The sequence below is a fragment of the Bos indicus x Bos taurus genome, chromosome 29 (assembly GCF_003369695.1).
Source record: "Bos indicus x Bos taurus breed Angus x Brahman F1 hybrid chromosome 29, Bos_hybrid_MaternalHap_v2.0, whole genome shotgun sequence".
In the NCBI taxonomy this organism is placed as follows: Eukaryota; Metazoa; Chordata; class Mammalia; order Artiodactyla; family Bovidae; genus Bos; species Bos indicus x Bos taurus.
This window is the reverse complement of record NC_040104.1, coordinates 3,746,336-3,753,778: the sequence shown is the minus strand read 5'-3', so window position 1 is coordinate 3,753,778 and position 7,443 is coordinate 3,746,336. Positions and strand designations below refer to the sequence as shown.

At 46.3% G+C, this 7,443-nt stretch overlaps 1 pseudogene; it reads right to left on the bottom strand.

The window, feature by feature from the left end:
- Positions 1-4,908: 4,908 nt before the first annotated feature.
- On the bottom strand, positions 4,909-6,792 carry LOC113885690 (annotated as a pseudogene).
- Between the last annotated feature and the right edge of the window lie 651 nt (positions 6,793-7,443).

Here is a 7,443-nt window from a genome sequence, read left to right as displayed (position 1 = left end):
AGGGGAAAGATGAGACGGATAAATTAGGAGTTTGAGATCAACGTATACACACTACTGTACGTGAAATAGATAACAACAAGGACCTACGTATACCACAGGGAACCACACTCAGTATCTCATAATAACCTATGCTAAGGCTGCGCTAAGTCGCTTCAGTCGTGTCCGACTCCGTGCGACCCCATAGACGGCAGCCCACCAGGCTCCGCCATCCCTGGGATTCTCCAGGCAAGAACACTGGAGTGGGCTGCCATTTCCTTCTCCAATGCATGAAAGTGAAAAGTGAAAGTGAAGTCGCTCAGTCATGTCCGACTCTTAGGGACCCCGTGGACTGCAGACCACCAGGCTCCTCCATCCATGGGATTCTCCAGGCAAGCATACCAGAGCGGGGTGCCATTGCCTTCTCCGATACTAACCTATAACGGAAAAGTATATCGCTTGGTTGCATGCCAGAAACTAATACTACTGTGTAAATCTACTATTCTTCTATTTAAAAAATAAATTGTCAAAAATTTAAAGATAATTCCACAAATATATGATACTTAAAAGATTAATTGCTCTATCTGACAGTCTTGAGCCTTTGTTTCACGACAAATATTCCAGTCGTAATAAAACTTCTTTCGCTTGATCATGTTAGTTAGATATTAAGGAGTCCAAAGCATTCTTCAGGTTGAGCAAGAGAAGAGTACCAGTTGCTGTTTTTATTATGATAAGATATATAGAACATGAAAGTTACCATCTTAACCCTTTCTATGTGTATAACTCAGTGGCATAAATTATATTCACATTGTTGTACAACCATCCCCACGACCCACCTTCAGAACGTTTTCATCTTCCTGGACTGGAAACCTGTCCCCATTAAACACTCGCTCCCCATTCCCAGAGCCCTGTTCTGGGTCCCCGCCATTCTACTTTGTCTTTATGGATTTAACTCATCTAAAAGGTGCTTGCTCCTTGGAAGAAAAGCTATGACCAACCTAGACACCATATTAAAAAGCAGAGGCATTACTTTACCAACAAAGGTCCGTCTAGTCAAACCTATGGTTTTCCCAATAGTCATGTATGGATGTGAGAGTTGGACCATAAAGGAGTCTGAATGCTAAAGAATTGATGCTTTTGAACTGTGGTGTTGGAGAAGACTCTTGAGAGTCCCATGGACTACAAGGAGATCAAACCAGTCCATCCTAAAGAAAATCAACCGTGGATATTCATTGGGAGGACTGATGCTGAAGGTCCAATACTTTGGCCACCTGGTGCGAAGAACTGACTCCTTGGAAAAGCCCCCGATTCTGGGAAAGATTGAAGGCAGGAGGAGAAGGGGACGACAGAGGATGAGATGGTTGGATGGCATCACTGACTCAATGGCCATGAGTTTGAGCAAGCTCCGGGAGATGGTGAAGGACAGGGAAGCCTGGTGTGCTGCAGTCCATGGGGTTGAAAGGAGTCAGACACGACTGAGTGACTGAACTGATTGACTGACTGAGGGACCTACTGTGTGTGGAATTTTTCCTTTTATACAGGCATATTTCACTTAGCATCATGTCCTCAAAGTTCATTCACAAGGTCATTTTCCCCAGCTTTTTCTCTCTTGAAGTTGATTTCTAATCTCATAGTGTTGTGGTCAGAAAAGATGCTTTATGTGATTTCAGTTTCCTTAAATTTGCTGAGGCTTGCTTTGTGGCCTCCACTGTGGTCTGTCCTGGAGAATATCCCATGTGCACTTGAGAAGAATGTGCATTCTGCTGTTTGGGGATAGAGCACTATAGACATCACTCAAGTCCATCTGGCCTAATGTGTCATTTAAGTCGTCTGGCCTCATTGATTTTCTGTCTGGATGTTCAGCTCACTGATGAAAGTGGGATGTTAAAGAACCCCACTATTATTGTGTCCCTGTTGATTTCTCCTTTTATATCTGTTAATATTTGCCTTATATATTTAGGTGCTCCTGTGTTGGGTATATATCAGATCAGATCAGATCAGTCACTCAGTCGTGTCCAACTCTTTGTGACCCCATGAATCGCAGCACACCAGGCCTCCCTGTCCATCACCAACTCCCGGAGTTCACTCAGACTCACATCCATCGAGTCAGTGATGCCATCCAGCCATCTCATCCTCTGTCATCCCCTTCTCCTCCTGCCCCCAATCCCTCCCAGTATCAGAGTCTTTTCCAATGAGTCAACTCTTCACATGAAGTGGCCAAAGTACTGGAGTTTCAGCTTTAGCATCATTCCTTCCAAAGAAATCCCAGGGCTGATCTCCTTCAGAATGGACTGGTTGGATCTCCTTGCAGTCCAAGGGACTCTCAAGAGTCTTCTCCAACACCACAGTTCAAAAGCATCAATTCTTCAGCGCTCAGCCTTTTTCACAGTCCAACTCTCACATCCATACATGACCACTGGAAAAACCATAGCCTTGACTAGACGAACCTTTGTTGGCAAAGTAATGTCTCTGCTTTTGAATATGCTATCTAGGTTGGTCATAACCTTCCTTCCAAGGAGTAAGCATCTTTTAATTTTATGGCTGCAGTCACCATCTGCAGTGATTTTGGAGCCCAAAAAGATAAAGTCTGACACTGTTTCCACTGTTTCCCCATCTATTTCCCATGAAGTGATGGGACCAGATGCCATGATCTTCGTTTTCTGAATGTTGAGCTTTAAGCCAACTTTTTCACTCTCCACTTTCACTTTCATCAAGAGGCTTTTGAGTTCCTCTTCACTTTCTGCCATAAGGGTGGTGTCATCTGCATATCTGAGGTTATTGATATTTCTCCTGGCAATCTGGATTCCAGCTTGTGTTTCTTCCAGTCCAGTGTTTCTCATGATGTACTCTGCATAGAAGTTAAATAAGCAGGGTGACAATATACAGCCTTGACGTACTCCTTTTCCTATTTGGAACCAGTCTGTTGTTCCATGTCCAGTTCTAACTGTTGCTTCCTGACCTGCATACAGATTTCTCAAGAGGCAGGTCAGGTGGTCTGGTATTCCCATCTCTTTCAGAATTTTCCACAGTTTATTGTGATCCATACAGTCAAAGGCTTTGGCATAGTCAATAGAGCAGAAATAGATGTTTTTCTGGAACTCTCTTGCTTTTTCCATGATTCAGCAGATGTTGGCAATTTGATCTCTGGTTCCTCTGCCTTTTCTAAAACCAGCTTGAACATCAGGAAGTTCACAGTTCACATATTGCTGAAGCCTGGCTTGGAGGATTTTGAGCATTACTTTACTAGCGTGTGAGATGAGTACAACTGTGCAGTAGTTTGAGCATTCTTTGGCATTGCCTTTCTTTGGGATTGGAATGAAAACTGACCTTTTCCAGTCCTGTGGCCACTGCTGAGTTTTCCAAATGTGCTGGCATATTGAGTGCAGCACTTTCACAGCATCATCTTCCAGGATTTGGAATAGCTCAACTGGAATTCCATCACGTCCACTAGCTTTGTTTATAGTGATGCTTTCTAAGGCCCACGTGACTTCACATTCCAGGATGTCTGGCTCTAGGTCAGTGATCACACCATCGTGATTATCTGGGTCATGAAGATCTTTTTTGTACAGTTCTTCTGTGTATACTTGCCCTCTCTTCTTAATATCTTCTGCTTCTGTTAGGTCCATACTATTTCTGTCCTTTATCGAGCCCATCTTTGCATGAAATGTTCCTTTGGTATCTCTGATTTTCTTGAAGAGATCTCTAGTCTTTCCCATTCTGTTGTTTTCCTCTATTTCTTTGCATTGATTGCTGAGGAAGGCTTTCTTATCTCTTCTTGCTATTCTTTGGAACTCTGCACTCAGATGTTTATATCTTTCCTTTTCTCCTTTGCTTTTCACTTCTCTTCTTTTCACAGCTATTTGTAAGGCCTCCCCAGACAGCCATTTTGCTTTTTTGCATTTCTTTTCCATGGGGATGGTCTTGATCCCTGTCTCCTGTACAATGTCACGAACCTCATTCCATAGTTCATCAGGCACCCTATCTATCAGATCTAGGCCCTTAAATCTATTTCTTACTTCCACTGTATAATCATAAGGGATTTGATTTAGGTCATACCTGAATGGTCTAGTGGTTTTCCCTACTTTCTTCAATATATATATTTACAATTATTCTATCTTTTTCTTGGATCGATCCCTTGATTATTATGTAGTGTCCTTCTCTGTCTTTTGTAACAGCCTTTATTTTAAAGCCTATTTTGTCTGATATGAGTATTGCTTCTCCAGCATTCTTTTGATTTCAGTTGTCAATGGAATACCTGTTTCCATCTCCATGAGGTCACTTTTTTAGTGACAAAATTTCATCTGCTTCACAAAACCACAGCTTACAGTGAATGTTCAAACAGTGAGACGTGGTATAAGGTATTATTGGGTGGGACTCAGATCACACGACACTGGGATCCCTGAGAAAGTTTAACAGCCTCACACAGAATCACACGTTAAAATCACCAGTTTAAGGACTTGTTCGTTCATTCCTTATAACACCACTCACAGCATGTGTGTGAAGTATCCTGTGTGCATAAACTCAATCGTAGTTACTTTCTTCATGAGAATGACTCACCCTGGCAGAGACAGGGCCCTGGGCAGGCGCTTACAATGTGCCACAGCCATAAGCCAGACTGGCTCCGTGGTGGCTGATTCTGGCCCCTGTGCTTCTGACCTGGTTCCCGAATGTCAACCTTATCCTTCAGCTCCACACGAGAGCGCTTCCCGCCCTTGCTTTTTTTTTTCCTGTGAAAAACAGAGTCCAACTAGAATTTATTTCTGCATTGCAAACCCGAGAAATATCAAAGCACCATGGGAAAAAAAATCTGCTGTATTAATTTATGGTAGCAATTCTTGAGATAAAATGCGGCACTAGAGTGATAGATTTTATGACTCTGCAGTAAAAGTTAACAGAGCCAACAATGGTTTTTTGTTTAATTCTCTTCCAACTCTACAGACATAATTCTGCCTTCACCTGCATCACACTTTCCCGTGGTTTTCACAGGGGACACACCTCCTCTTCTAAGAATCCCTGTACCTGCCAGGATGCACGGCCAGTGAAAGAGGAGGGGTCCAGTACACGGTCCAGTGGGAGTGGTCTGGACTGAAGTAGGCATCAGCTGGATGTGCTCGGTGAGGTCATTTTCACCCCCTTCCTGCTTAACCACGGCAGCTGCCTGCTGTGAGGACACTCTGATTTTCTCATGGCAAGCCTGGCAGTTACCCCAGGCTTTCACCATGGCCATAATGATGTTCTCTGTGGCCGTGAAAGGCAGCTCCTGCAGAGCGCACCGCTGGTTACATTGGGATATCCCACCAATCCTTCAGAAATGTTCTACAACGTATTTAATACAGTATCTGCACTGAGAAGGGCTTCCCTCATAGCTCAGTTGGTAAAGAATCCACCTGCAATGCAGGAAACCCCGGTTTGATTCCTGGGTTGGGATGATCCCCTGGAGAAGGGATAGGCAACCCACTCCAGTATTCTTGGGGTTTCTCTTGTGGCTCAGCTGGTAAAGAATCTGCCTGCAATGTGGGAGACCTGGGTTCGATCCCTGGGTTGGGAAGATCCCCTGGAGAAGAGACTGGCTACTCACTCCAGTACTCTTACCTGGAGAATCCCAGGGACAGAGAAGCCTGGTGGGCTGTAGTCCATGGGGTCACAAAGAGTCGAACACGACTGAGCAACTTTCACTTTCTGCAGTGAGTAATGCCTCAGCCAAACAGATTCATCAGTGGGCACTGTCACCGAGTGTGCGTTCAAACTACTGCACGGATGCTGTCTGCAGGGGGTCCATGACAAGGGTCATCAGGTGACGGGCCAGGCTGCGGCACTGCTCTGAGCGTGGAGGGTTCTGCTGGTAGGTGTTGCACTTGAGCCGATCTGCTGTTTTTCAAAGGGTTCCTCCAATTCCTTGCAGTTTGCCAGGAGTCGTATGTCGGTACAAATCCTGTACACGATGCCCCCAAGTGAGTCAGCACAGAGAGCACCTCAGCGTCTACTTTTCGTGAATAGGTCTGCCCTGTGATGATGAAAGCCCTCTTAAATCTTGCCTTTTCTGTCACCATATTGTCAAGCTGCTCTCCCTTTTGATCATCTCCCTCGGAGAGCTGCAGGAAGCTGGCCTGGATGCCGGTGGCACCCTTCATGCCTTGGAAGCACAGCTCATCCCAGACACGCGTCAGGTTCTGGAGATCCATGCCCAGATCCTGAATCCAGAGACAGCAACATTTCCCAACTGTGGTCAGCTGGGCAGACTGGAAACATGTGAAACCTAAGGTGGGAAGGTCGGCTGACTTGGCAAAGTCAGCAAGCTGAGAGATCACCCTGGCAAGCTTTGGCAAAAGCAGGTCAAATGAATTTCTAAGAACAATCAGGTCTGTATTGTCTTCCACATAGCAGGAGGTGGCGCCAGGACGGATAATGCCAACAGCTTTGGGGCAGCAGTGGCAAATGTGTGCACGTGTGCCCTCACAGCGCGTGGAACGGCTTCTCCTCAGCTGCCATCTTGAAGTCGGGGCTGTCCAGGTTCGATTTCACCTCCTGGATTTGTTCCTCTGTGTTAGGCAAACCCAGTGTCTGCCTGGCCTCCGCCAGCCACAACCAGAGCTGCTGCCAGGTCTGAAGTTTGTACCTGTTACTAAACACGAAGCACATCTCTGGGCTGGAATAACAGGAGGCAAGCAGCGAGCGGTAGCTGCCGTGCCTGCAGGCTGCCTCCCGCCCGCCACGGTCGCCCCTCTGCCGCCATCCCAAACTCTGCACCCCGCTGGAACTGCCTGCCCTTGCTTTTGACCTGATCAGTGAATTCCTTCCGACCAGTAACCTCTTCATGTCGACTGTTCGATGCTCCCAAGAGAATGCTTTTCCCTTTGTCTCCATGTATCGACTGGTTTTTCACACTATTCTGGCATTGGCTAAAATGTAACCTTCCTGAGAAATTGTGGGAAGGAATTCCTGCCTGGAAACCCAATGGGCAGTGTCTCCCTCTGTGGCCTCAGGAAGCTGCCACAGCTTCCGGTCATGTGTTCTGAAGGTCAGGGAGCAGACAGGAAGAAGAATCACGAGACTTTCTCCCCACACTGTTCTCCTGACAGACAGGGAGAAGAAGTGAAGTGAAAGTTGCTCAGTCGTGTCCGACTCTTTGCGACCCCATGGACCGTGGCCCGCCAGGCTCCTATGTCCATGGGATTCTTCAGGCAAGAAAACTGGAGTGTGTAGCCATTCCCTTCTCCAGGGGATCTTCCCAACCCAGGGATTGAACCCAGGTCTCCTGCATTGCAGGCAGATTCTTTACCGTCTGAGCTACTCGGGAAGCCCAATGGCAGAGCAGGAAACCCCACAAATGCCTGCACTCTCCCTTAGGTGGTGTTGAAGAGATTAGGATCCACTCACTCTCTTAGCCTTTCAGGGGCAAAGGGCAATGAGATGTCAGAAGACTCAGCTGAATCCTGACTCTCTCCAGAGTGGATGGGCATGGCGAGG